The following is a 13,546-nucleotide window of genomic DNA, read 5'->3' as shown; positions in this document are numbered from 1 at the left end:
AAGCTGGGCGGTGCACAAGTTCACCACCCGGAAATAGCTGAACTCATCACTCAGCCTTCATTCGCATGCTGCACGGCGTTGCAAAAGCCATTTAAAATGATGTTTTAATGATTCACATGAAGGATTCAAATCTAAAATATTTTACAGGAAGATATTGATTAAACTATAACTTCTGATCTATTTCGTGCCATTGCTACTACTTCTAAATTAAAAATCACAGAAGAAAACCAGGATATTAAACCCCACGGCGCAGAGTGGTAAGCTGCAGTACTGCAGTCCAAGCTCTGCTCACGACCTGAGTTCGATCCCGGCGGAAGCTGGGTTCAGGTAGCTGCTCAAGGTTCACTCAGCTTCCATCCTTCCAAGGTCGGTAAAATGAGTACTCAACTTGCTGGGGGGAAAGTGTAGATGACTGAGGAAGGCAATGGCAAACCACCCTGTAAAAGGCCTGCCATGGAAATGTCCTGATGCGACGTCATCCCAGAATCGGAAATGACCGGTGCTTGCACAGGGGACAATTTTACCTTTTTTATAGAATAAAATAATCTGTGCAAGTTCACATTCATCTTTTGTACTAGTAATAAAGCCCACTGCGAAGAAAACTACAACGGGCTCTAGAAAGAGGATCTGCGTGAGTGCCCCCCACCCTTGCTGTCTTCCCACCCATCCAAGTGAAGGCATGCACTCTCCCCCCCTCCCCACTTCAAGGGAAGCTAATCTCTGCCATCTGGAGAGCAGTTGTAGCTCTGAGTGACCCCAACCCTAACCTGGAGATCTGGCAACACGAGAGGAAAACACAGAAAGAAGTGAAAAACCAGGCAAAGCCTCCATATAGGGAAAAAAAAATTATACCAAGAAATCTATATCAAACTCATACACACTTTAAGCATTTATATAAGCAATTATCTTATTAGCTATAGATTAAGCAAAAGTCATAACATACATGGAATCTTAGTAGTAACAAACAGAAGGAACCATCCCATCCAATTCCATAGATAAGATTCACAATGCAACAGTGAATCACAATGAAATTTCACAATGAACAGTGAAAATTCACAATGCAACAGTGAATCACAATGAAATTTCACAATGAAATTTCAAAAGAAGGGATGCTTCCTGTTACAGATGCTGCTGATACAAGAACCACTCCCAGAGAAGGCTGAAGGTAGCTACGATGAAAATAGCAGCCAAGGCTGTAAGAGCTAACAAGTCTACAGATGCAAAGACCCCATTTTTGTGCAAGGCTTCATTCAGGCTGCATAACATAAAATCACTTGTTGTTATAAATATACCAAAGTGATTGTCCGTGTGACACCAAACTACATACCTTCCAGAATTTGTATCACAAAGTTCAAAAATCTTGAGCATCTGACAGCTTTCAAACTCTCTATTTCTCTCATAGGATTATAAATTTAAGAGAGCATACCATTCAGTCTCCACTATATGCAAAAGCCGATGTCAATATCACAATATGCTATATCGCAAATATAATCATAAGAATACGAAACAGTGTAACCTCGATATTTATTTAGTTGTACTCAAGTGTCAGATATTGTTACTACTGTTTATGGGTTGTTCATTACCAACCAATCTTATTTTTTTAAGAGTGCTTTTAAAATATTATTAGGGTTTGTAGAATCTTTCGGGATCAAGTGCCGTGTTCTACTGGAGAAAGTTTTCCTTCCAGACGTTTCGTTCTCGGCTGCGGAGAACATCCTCAGTGGCGTTGCAGCCGGAGCAGGCGCTCAGACCTTCTTGGCTGCTGTGCATTGAGTGGGGCCAGGGCTGCTGGAGAGCTGCTATTTGTAGGTTGGCCCCACTCAATGCACAGCAGCCAAGAAGGTGGGAGCGCCTGCTCCGGCTGCAACGCCACTGAGGATGTTCTCCGCAGCTGAGAACGAAACGTCTGGAAGGAAAACTTTCTCCAGTAGAACACGGCACTTGATCCCGAAAGATTCTACAAACCCTAATGATGTTACCAGCCGTGAAAACCTGAAATCTTTTATAGCTTTTAAAATAGTTTGCTTTCTGACTATATATGTATCCTGTACACATAATTTGTATATGAGTACTGACTTTGTATTTCAATTCCATAGGAGCAGCCATTTGAACTGAGGAAGATACATTGAAACGTCTATATCAATTATCCAGAATAGGCATTTGTTCTGTTGCTGCAGCTGAATTTGTTCCACTGTCAACCCTTTGTCAGAATTCCTGGAGGTCTAAAAAAAATATGGTAATCCCCTGTGCTTTCCGACTCTGGGGTGATGTCGCATCATGATGTTTTCAAGGCAGACTTTTTACTGGGTGGTTTGCCATTGCCGTCCCCAGTCATCTACACTTTCCCCCCAGCAAGCTGGGGACTCATTTTACCGACCTCGGAAGGATGGAAGGCTGAGTCAACCATGAGCCGACTACCTGAACCCAGTTCCCGCCAGGATCGAACTCAAGTCGTGAGCAGAGAGTTTGGACTGCAGTACTGCAGCTTTACCACTCTGCACCACGGAACTGTTTCTTGGAGGTCTACGGACACCTTTATTGTTATCGGCAAAAATTACTTTGGGGGAAACAGTGTAACTTTGATATTTATGCAGTTGTACTCATATGTTTTGCCTTTTGCTGGCTGCGAGCACATAATATTGTCAGATATTGTTACTATTGTTTATGGGTTGTTTACCACCAACCAGGGTGTTTTTGTAGAAAAGTCCAGCAGGAACTCATTTACATATTAGGCCACACACCCCTGACATCACCATTGTTTCACACAGGGCTTTTTTTGTAGAAAAAGTCCAGTAGGAACTATTTGCATATTAGGCCACAGCCCCCCGACACCAAGCCAGCCAGAACTGCGTTCCTGCTCAAAAAAAGCCCTGTCAACCAATCTTATTCTTATGATTATATTTGCAATATAGCATATTATTAGGATATAATTTTGTGATGGTCTTGCTTAGCAGTTTTTTCTGTAACACATACACCAAGTTCCCTTCTGTTTGGCCAGTGAGTGTATGTGGCAAGAAGACTTCCCCAGACAGACTAATTTAGTCTCTTTTTCTGTTACATGCGCATTTTCTATTATTACGTTGTACTCTCCATTGTCCACTATCATTGAACTCATTCCTGAAGCTAGAAAACAGCACTGCTTTCTGAAATCATAGAACATAAGCGATTTTGGGTGCAATGTCCTTGAGCTACCCGAATCTTGCCAAAGGTTTTAGGTGAAGCTCAGCAAAGTTATATTGCATGTGCCTGAACCAAGGCTTCACATATCAGAAATGTCTCTGACTTTCCACTCAATTGCAGAACGACAGGGATACGCAGTCGCTGGAAGACACTGAAAGTAGGAACTGCTGCAGACAGTCGAGAGAGCCGTTTGACAAGGATTCAGTCACAGCAGTGACTCCTAGCTGAATCACAGGAACTTTCTCAGAAATGACAGTTGTGGCATCACTCTGCTGGAAAAGGGACCTATGAGTTTGGGAACACCAATAAAGCACCGTGCCTAGATCAGCACTAGCAACTGATGAAGCCACTTCCTGTAAATGATGCAAGCACACACGCATGCACATGCACTTAATAGAGACCCAGGCTGATTACACATTAAAAGGATATTCAACATTTTTCTGCAGTTTTTTTTTTTAACAGGGAAAGCTGGATTTTTAGCTTAAAATAAATTCCCTATTCACTGTACAGCCAAGCTCTACAGATGGCTACCAGCTCCACAAACATACTTGGGCTAATTTTGAAACACTCCACTATGATGCTAGTTTTATCTGGGTTGGCATCAAGTTGAAGTTAATTTTACGCAGTACTCAGGAAGCAGCCTTTTGGGGGCACTGCAGTCATACAGTGGGGAGGGACGGTGGCTCAGTGGTAGAGCATCTGCTTGGGAAGCAGAAGGTCCCAGGTTCAATCCCTGGCATCTCCAAAAAAGGGTCCAGGCAAATAGGTGTGAAAAGCCTCAGCTTGAAACCCTGGAGAGCCGCTGCCAGTCTGAGAAGACAATACTGACTTTGATGGACCAAGGGTCTGATTCAGTATAAGGCAGCTTCATATGTTCATGGGGAGGGATGGTGGCTCAGTGGTAGAGCATCTGCTTGGGAAGCAGAAGGTCCCAGGTTCAATCCCCGGCATCTCCAAAAAAGGGTCCAGGCAAATAGGTGTGAAAAACCTCAGCTTGAGACCCTGGAGAGCCGCTGCCAGTCTGAGAAGACAATACTGACTTTGATGGACCAAGGGTCTGATTCAGTATAAGGCAGCTTCATATGTTTCATATGTTCATACATCCTACAGACAAATATTTCATTCTCAAGTATTGGATGCGACTCAAACACGACTTCAGCGTGCTCGAGGTTTTATTCATACCTATTGTCCTTTGGTCAATCATTGCTCCTAATGCCGCAGTTTCATGATTTAATTGTAACGGAGGTAAAAATTAAACAGTTCCAAAAAAAAAAATTGCTGAAAAACTCAGGTGGGGCACTCCCCGAGTTCAGGCAAGCCACATTTAGTCCGGGAAAGCAGGCTGCGAGAGGGGCTGTGGCACATTGGTACAGCATCTGCTTGGCATGCAGAAGATCCCAGGTTCAAAACCCCAGTATCTCTAGTTAAAAGATTTGGCAGTAGGTGATAGGAAAGACTTTTGCCTGCGACCGTGAAGAGCTGCTGCCAGTCTGAGTAAACAACACTGACTTTGATGGACCAAGGGTCTGATTCAGTATAAACCAATTTCATGTTTCATGTGACGTGGCTTTTTTAGTGAAAAGGCCCTGCCTGTGGAATGCCCTCTATCTCGTAGCTTATCTGGCACCCAGTCTATTAGAATATTCAAAATAGGATACTCCTTAAGTTTTTATTCAGATACAGAAAGTTTTGCTACCTGATGCACTTTAGATTTCCAGCATACATGTTGTTTTTTTCAAACACAAAAAGAAACACTCTAAAAGCTGGAAGAAAAAAGGTAAAGCAATCTCTCAAAGCTTCTTTTAGTGAATACATGCATCCAGAAAGGTATACATGACCATATTTGATGCCTACTTAATCTCCGTGTTTTATCACTATCAATTCAAACTGCAGTGATGGCTACTTTCCCTCGATGCCTACCATCTCTCTGGATAACACACCTACCGTATTTTTCGGACCATAAGACACACTCCCCCCCCAAAAAAAAAGTGTGTGGGGGGGAAGTGTGTGCGTCTTATGGTCCGAAGGTACGTACCTTCGGGGGGGGGGATTTGCTGCCTCTTCCTCCGATCCGGCACTTCCCCCGCGCCTGCCTGCCTGGCTCCATCTTCTTCAGGCAAGTGCTGGGATAGCTGGGATAGCTTCAGCTGTGATGTTTAATGCAAGCGCTGGGATCGGAGGGGGGAGGGAGCGATCCCAGCGCTTGCTTTAAACATCACAGCTGAAGCTAGGCACACAGGCAAGGAGGAAGCACGCTGCCCCCTCCGCAGCCGGCGCTTGCGAAGCGCTGGTGCCACGTGGAGCGATCCCAGCGCTTGCCTGAAGAAGCTGGAGCCAGGCAGGCAGGCGCGGGGGAAGCGCCGGATCGGAGGCAGAGGCAGCGGATCGCCCCCCAGGAGGAAGGTGCGTCCTATCCTCCGGAGCGCCTTATGGTGCGAAAAATACGGTAATTCAATCAAACCTGCTATTGCTGTTTGGCATCTGAAATTATCTTTATACATTTTATACCTCTTGGTACCTTGTGTTACATTTTATGGCACACATGGCCTAGCTCAACAAGGTGACATTTATGTTAGATCTGGCCCTCATAACAACTGATTTTGACAGCCCTGAGTCTTAAACATTGGTCCATACCATACCATACCAAACCTTTAATGGCATAATAGATTCAGATAAAAATACACAGAATATAAAAATTTAAACATTGGAGATAAAATCAAAATAAAACCGAGCTTACAGATACATTCAAACATGGTCAGAATTAAATTTAAGGATGTCAGCCAGAAATTTTGGCACAGCCTCACTAACCACCCCCTCAGTATCACTCAATAAATAATAACAGGGTGGCAGAATAGACAAATCTGGAGAAAAAGAAAGCTTGCCAAATAAATCTTTACGGAGGTTATGGTATAAAGAACAATCAAGCAATATATGCTGGATTGAGTCAGGGGTATTCGCTCCACAGGAGCAAAGTCTGTCGGCTAAAGGGACTCGCTGATATCTCCCTTGTAAAACTTTGGAGGGAAACGCGTTTAGTCTGGCCAACATAAATGCCCTGCGATGACTTGGAGTGGTTAGGTCTGATAGATAATTGGGCATTTTGCCACAAAAAGCATAAAGACCTAAGGAAGCTGGAGAGCAAGTATAAGGGAGAGTTGGTCTTTCACCTACTACTTGTTCCTTTTAACTGTAGATGCCCAGGATTTGAACCGGGGATCTTCTGCATTCAACATAGATGCTTAATCAGTGAGCCACAGGCCCTGTTCAGACACAGGTTCGCTCCATCTTAATGATACCTGAGTAACTATTATCAGGGTGTACAGAAACGGATGAAAGGTCATTCCCTCTAACAACACTCTCTGTCCTCAGTTATGCAGCTCATGAACATGAATTGTGACATTGAGGAAGGAATCAGAAGCTTCAGTCCAAGACTGTACACAAAGCAACAAGTTTTTTTTCTTTTTTAAACTGAACTTCAGTTGTTTGGCAAGGGAGTTTAGGAAGACTGACCCCAGCTTTCCCCTACACTCCCCGATAATCAAGAAACACAACTTTAATTCACTTTAAAAAGGCTTTGCGCACAAAGGCCTTGGTTATTGCATAGAGGAAGGGAAGTATGCACACGTAATCCATTTTTGTGCATAGTTCTTTATTTAACTTTATTTACTTGAAGCAAATGTAGTTCCTACCTGGGTTCAGGTGAGTGGGTGGTAACAATTACCCTAGATTAATGAACTCAGAATGAAAGAATATTGTTTCATATAAGTGACTCCAGAGCAATGTATCCTTCAAGTAGTTCCATTTTTATCCAACGTCCTGTAGATACAACTCATTTTTGCAACTGAAATGTTTGACTTTCCACCTACATCTTCCTATGACTTTTAAAAATGACCAGAGATCGTAGTATGCTGAGATTTCTAGGACACTTTTAGGAATAAATGATAGCAGAATCAAACTGCTGTAATCTGATGCCTTGTTTTAATTCCCCAAATACATCAGAATTTTCCAGGCAAGCATGACTAACTTGCCCTATCATATGCCCAGAATCTTGATTCCTGATTTTATACATCATGAAAGAAATCTGGGAATCTCACAGGCTGGGTTACTTTTTATCACACACTTCAATGACCATTACCTAAAAAAAAAAAAAAATCATAACAGGATCCATTTTTTTACCAGCAGATCTAAAACCGATAATTTTGAGAGGGAATGGTGAGCACCATTCCAAAATGGTTGTCACAGGAGACAAACGCAGTATCTCCAGTTAGAGAGTCAGTTTGGTGTAGTGGTTAAGTGTGCGGACTCTTATCTGGGAGAACCAGGTTTGATTCCCCACTCCTCCACTTGCACCTGCTGGAATGGCCTTGGGTCAGCCATAGCTCTGGCAGAGGTTGTCCTTGAAAGGGCAGCTGCTGTGAGAGTCCTCTCAGCCACACCCACCTCACAGGGTGTCTGTTATGGGGGAGGAAGATAAAGGAGATGGTGAGCCGCTCTGAGACTCTGAGATGCAGAGTGGAGAGCGGGATATAAATCCAATATCATCATCATCATCTTCTTCTTCTTCTCCCTTTGCAAATTAAAACACAAAAAGCCAATAGAGGGGAGGAAGTGAAGAGAAGATGGAATAAAAAAAATGGAAAGCCTGAGGGCAAAAAAGGCTGGGGAGGGGAATAAAAAGAAGGGAAGCCTGAAAAGAAAATGGAACGACATACCGGTTAAGAAAAAAAAAGTGCCTTATCAGTCCTCCTGATTTCTCCAGTGGCTGTGGCTTTTCATTTGAATGAGGAAAGCCCTAACTTACAATGGCTCCACTCAGTTTCTGAAAAGCTTGGCAAACACTAGGGAAAGTAATGGTGGGCGCCATAATGCCTATGGGCATTACACTGGGGAACCATGACCTACGGATAAGCCTCAGTAATAACACTCCCTTGGAACATGATGTACCACGAAGCTTTAGCTTTCAAGTCTATTTTCTGAGACATTAAATCCACAAAGATAATAAAGAGCCATTTAGTTGTCCTACCAGTCACACCAGTTTTACACCCAGTGCATGCCAAGCATTTGACATACGCCAATGTAAGTGAGAGAATCAGACCAACTTCTTGGCCTCAGAAGCCTCCTTCCCATCAATCTGGCTGATCTTTCCAGCTCAGCACAACCATGATGTATTCATTTTATGTGCTTGCCAGTTATTGTGAAACCCGCTGAACTTCAATTCTTTTCCTAAATAAATTTATGATGCAAAGAGAGCGAAGACCAAACATTCTAGCTTGAATGTGAACGCTAGATGTATATCCCATAATAGGTGAGGTAGATACCAGTTATTGTGAAACCCGCTGAACTTCAATTCTTTTCCTAAATAAATTTATGATGCAAAGAGAGCGAAGACCAAACATTATAGCTTGAATGTGAACGCTAGATGTATATCCCATAATAGGTGAGGTAGATACCATTTTTTTCACTATTTGCACAGTGGCAGGGAGTACAGGCCAATGGAAGCACGTTGTACAGCATACAGTGTACAATATACAACACAGACACGTCTTGCAAACATGCTGATCAATATAATATGCGGAATCTTAAACAATACAGCATGAATGGCCAAACTGTGGCTTTTGAGTAAAGCATAGCCTAAGATTAATTTTGTGCAAGAAAACGAACAAAAGTAAAATGAAAAGAAGGTTATGATTATGGCTAAGAACTTGGAACGTTTTTTAGTCCTGTGAATTTCTGGTGTCCACTCACGGGGATGTGGAATATTTTGTGACCCCTGTGTTGCGGGGTTTCCATACAGCAGGCTGGCAAGTAAAGTTAACTTGGCTTCCAAACGAACCCATCAGCCACTTATAAGGCACAGACATCTGTGGCTTCCACTGTGTCCAATGGCTGTGGCTGGCTAGCACATCATTCCATTCTTGGCTGATCAAAACAACAACCTTCAGTTAGACTCAGCCATTAGATATGGTGACAAACTACCACTTTGAGTGGTCAGTAGGCTAGTCAAGGACCCTAAAACAATTTACCAGTGAAGTCCTACACTTGCTCACTAAAAAAAAAGCCCCATTGAACTCAGTGGGATTTACTTCCAATAAAGATCATGCTTTCAGGATCTGTTCATTCATTATTGCCACTACATGGAAACCTCTATTGTCAGTTCAACGGAGTTTAGCACCCATGATGGAAATCCAAATGGAAATGTATTACAAGTTAAAGATACTGTAGTTTGCCTTGTAGAAGGCTTCTGTAGTCAGTTCAAATTGGTCCACATCCTGAACCAACTATACATTTGCAATGGAGGTAAAAACCAACTTTTAGACATGATAGCGCATTGCTGTGGGATTTGGAACACATGGAACTTCAACCTAGTCACTTTATAGTTTCCTTGTTTAGTCACAGCACCGACAGCGATTTTGAGCCATGCACTCGCTAAGAAAACATAATTGTCAAATGCTGCAATTTCTCAGCAAACACCCGAAAGGCATGGTGGCACTTTTTTAACAGTTAAACTATTTTCAGTAGAAATAGCAAATGGAGTTAGGAATGAGGCCCTAGGCTTTTTTGCAGACCTGACATTGGTACTGACACAAAAAAAGGGAAACGCTATTCCATGTTTTCAATAAAGGCTGCCCATTCAAATAATCTCTTTTCTAAACAGTTTACAAGTCCCACCATGCTAATTAATACACATGAATAAGTAGGAACACTGCTTGCCAGAGGAATTATCCATACAGGGTAAACGGAATTGAACCCATGTGCACTGGTCTAAGTGATGCTAAAGTTCAGAAAAGCTGCGTTCCTATTTCGTGGCAAGTCACCAGCTGTACAAACCACCCTTCTATTGCCTGGCACTGGTCTAAGTGATGCTAAAGTTCAGAAAAGCTGCGTTCCTATTTAGTGGCAAGTCACCAGCTGTACAAACCACCCTTCTATTGCCTGGCACTGGTCTAAGTGATGCTAAAGTTCAGAAAAGCTGCGTTCCTATTTAGTGGTAAGTCACCAGCTGTACAAACCACCCTTCTCTTGCCGGGCACTGGTGTAAGTGATGCTAAAGTTCAGAAAAGCTGCATTCCTATTTCGTGGCAAGTCACCAGCTGTACAAACCACCCTTTTCTTGCCTGGCACTGGTCTAAGTGATGCTAAAGTTCAGAAAAGCTGCGTTCCTATTTAGTGGTAAGTCACCAGCTGTACAAACCACGCTTCTATTGCCTGGCACTGGTCTAAGTGATGCTAAAGTTCAGAAAAGCTGCGTTTCTATTTAGTGGTAAGTCACCAGCTGTACAAACCACCCTTCTATTGCCTGGCACTGGTCTAAGTGATGCTAAAGTTCAGAAAAGCTGCGTTCCTATTTAGTGGCAAGTCACCAGCTGTACAAATCACCCTTCTCTTGCCTGGCACTGGTCTAAGTGATGCTAAAGTTCAGAAAAGCTGCGTTCCTATTTCGTGGTAAGTCACCAGCTGTACAAACCACCCTTCCATTGCCTGGCACTGGTCTAAGTGATGCTAAAGTTCAGAAAAGCTGCGTTCCTATTTCGTGGTAAGTCACCAGCTGTACAAACCACCCTTCCATTGCCTGGCACTGGTCTAAGTGATGCTAAAGTTCGGAAAAGCTGCGTTCATATTTAGTGTCAAGTCACCAGCTGTACAAACCACCCTTCTATTGCCTGGCACTGGTCTAAGTGATGCTAAAGTTCAGAAAAGCTGCGTTCCTATTTAGTGGTAAGTCACCAGCTGCACAAACCACCCTTCCATTGCCTGGCACTGGTCTAAGTGATGCTAAAGTTCAGAAAAGCTGCGTTCATATTTCGTGGCAAGTCACCAGCTGTACAAACCACCCTTCTCTTGCCTGGCACTGGTCTAAGTGATGCTAAAGTTCAGAAAAGCTGCGTTCCTATTTCGTGGCAAGTCACCAGCTGTACAAACCACCCTTCTATTGCCTGGCACTGGTCTAAGTGACGCTAAAGTTCAGAAAAGCTGCGTTCCTATTTCGTGGCAAGTCACCAGCTGTACAAACCACCCTTCCATTGCCCGGCAAAACAATCACGTTTCTTGGAAAGGGGTTGCCGGGAGGGAAAAGATTATTAGAAGAGCAATGACGTGTCCTCACGACAACTCGTCGGAACTTGTCGTTTTCAGCAGGCAGGCACTAAAGCAGGCCCGAGAAAAGTTTTCTCATTGCAGTCTCCCCAATGCTACTGAACTCTTCCTTAAAAACTAATGTACAACATTTTTTTTTTTAAAAAGTCTCCCTTCATGGGACAAACACCTAAGAGCAAACTTTTCCAAGAGCATTGACTGAGCAAAAACTTACACCACAATAGTCTTTGAAGCACCACAAGCCTTTGAAAAGGCTTTTTCCAGGTAGGCAGAGCAGGCTGGAGAGTGGATGGAGGGAGTTTGGGCAGGGGGCACAAACCACACCGACTGATCTCCGCATGAAACTTTTTTTCCCCCTCCAGCAAATCGTGCGTCAAGACTTATGAGGTCCCCAGGTCTTTTCTCTCCCGTTGGTTTCCATTCCCTGACATCCTACTGGCCATTTTGGAGAAAGCTCCCGGTGGGGCTTCCTTGCCTGCCCCCCACAGACGGGCCCCCACTGCTTTTGCCCAGCTGCAGCACTCGGGCAACTGACAACCCTCAGCATGCCACGCAGTGCAACAGCAACGACCCCCCCCCCCCCCCCCTTGGATCAACTCCGTGCTCCCTGCTCAACCAAGCAGGAAATAAAAAGAACGCCCCCACCCCCGCCTCCGACTTACTTTGCAAGCTCTGCTGCTCCCTGCGCAGGGGACTGTTTTCAGCTTCAGGCTCTACTGAAACTCTCAGCCGGTCCGGGGAAGAGCTTTGCGGCGAAGAGAAGGGGGGGAAAAGCCCCAAAGGGAAGAGAAACCTCTGAAATACTCGCAGCACATTAGCCTGACAACATGTTGTATTAGTCATTCATATGGGGAGGGTGGATGGAACGCCGCGACGCCTTCTGGGCATTGTAGTTCAGCCCGGCTTCCTGCTTTCCCCCCTTGCCTGACTAGGGCAGGAGGAAAGAGAAACTACGACTCCCAAGGTGCCAGAGCCGAGCGCATGTGCAGTTTGGCGCCCGAGCCTTGACTCTGCCCGCCCAGGATGGGAGAGGTTGGGTTTGGTGGTTTCGTATCTTGCAGGTTCCAGTGCTGAGACTGGAAAAGGTGCGATTGGCTGGGCGATCTTTAGTTGCCTGTTGTGCAGGTTGTGACTGGAACGGATCTCAAAGACCTGTTAGAGAGGACCTCTGCTTCCTAAGCTTCTGCAGTTTCCTCCCCTCTCTAATGTCTAGTCTCCTAGATCTCCAACCACTTTGCTGCCTGAACAAAGTTTCAGTCCAGTGGCACCTTTAAGACCAGCAAAGTGTAATGCTGAGTCTAAGCTTTCGTGTACATCCACGCTTCCTCAGATGCCTGTTCAAGCCGATCCTTTGCACATTTACTTGGAAGCCCTATTGAGGAAGTCTTAGTCCCGGTGAAGTGAAAATGCTTTGCGTAAGGAAGCGTCCTGATGACAGGCGGAACGCGGGCGGGCGGACACTGTTCGAAGACTGCAATTCTCTGTACCATGAGAAGAGTTGGGATTTGTTTCCGAGCAAACGTTCAGGGGATCGATCTTCACGTAGGGTTGCCAAGTCCAATTCAAAAAATATCTGGGGACTTTGGGGGGGGGGCGGAGCCAGGAGACTTTGGGGGTGGAGCCAGGAGACATTGGGGTGGGGCCAAGATCAAGGCTGTGACAAGCATCATTGCACTCCAAAGGGAGTTCTGGCCATCACTTTTAAAGGGATGGCACCTTTTCAATGCCTTCCTTCCATAGGAAATAATGAAGGATAGGGAAACCTTCTTTTGGGGCTCATAGAATTGGACCCCCTGGTCAAATCGTTTTGAAACTTGGGGTATACTTTGGGGAGAGGCACTAGATGCTGTACTGAAAATTTGGTGCCTCTACCTCAAAAAACAGCCCCCCCCCCCAGAGCCCCAGATACCCGCGGATCAATTCTCCATGATTTTCTATGGGAATAAATCTCCATAGGGAATAACAGAGTTCCCAGCAGACATTTCCCTCCCCTCCTCCCGCTTTCTGACGACCCTGAAGCGGGGGAGGGCTTCCAAACTGGGGGATCTCCTGCCCCCACCTGGGGATTGGCAACCCTTTCTTCGCGGCTGCGATACTATGCACATAGATAAGCCCTGTTCAATTCATGCATGTGTTTAAGCGGGTCAAATTAAAAGGGATCTTTTCTCCAATATTGACTGTTTTAATGTATTTTATATTTATAGCACTTTGTTGTCTGGTTGATACCCACCTTTATCAGAAGAAAGGTGAGTTTATAACCTTATATTTTTTG

At 44.5% G+C, this 13,546-nt stretch overlaps 1 protein-coding gene across 1 annotated transcript in view; it reads right to left on the bottom strand.

Annotated features, from left to right (window-relative positions):
* The window catches only part of TRABD (TraB domain containing), a 49,997-nt gene extending 38,000 nt beyond the window's left edge, over positions 1 to 11,997 (bottom strand). The window contains exon 1 of the mRNA XM_060244804.1: positions 11,937 to 11,997. The gene's annotated coding sequence lies outside the window, so the exon portion shown is untranslated. The remainder of the gene's footprint in view (positions 1 to 11,936) is intronic.
* Positions 11,998 to 13,546: the final 1,549 nt, after the last annotated feature.

This window comes from Heteronotia binoei, chromosome 8, assembly GCF_032191835.1.
Source record: "Heteronotia binoei isolate CCM8104 ecotype False Entrance Well chromosome 8, APGP_CSIRO_Hbin_v1, whole genome shotgun sequence".
In the NCBI taxonomy this organism is placed as follows: domain Eukaryota; kingdom Metazoa; phylum Chordata; class Lepidosauria; order Squamata; family Gekkonidae; genus Heteronotia; species Heteronotia binoei.
This window is presented reverse-complemented; position numbering and strand designations above follow the sequence as displayed.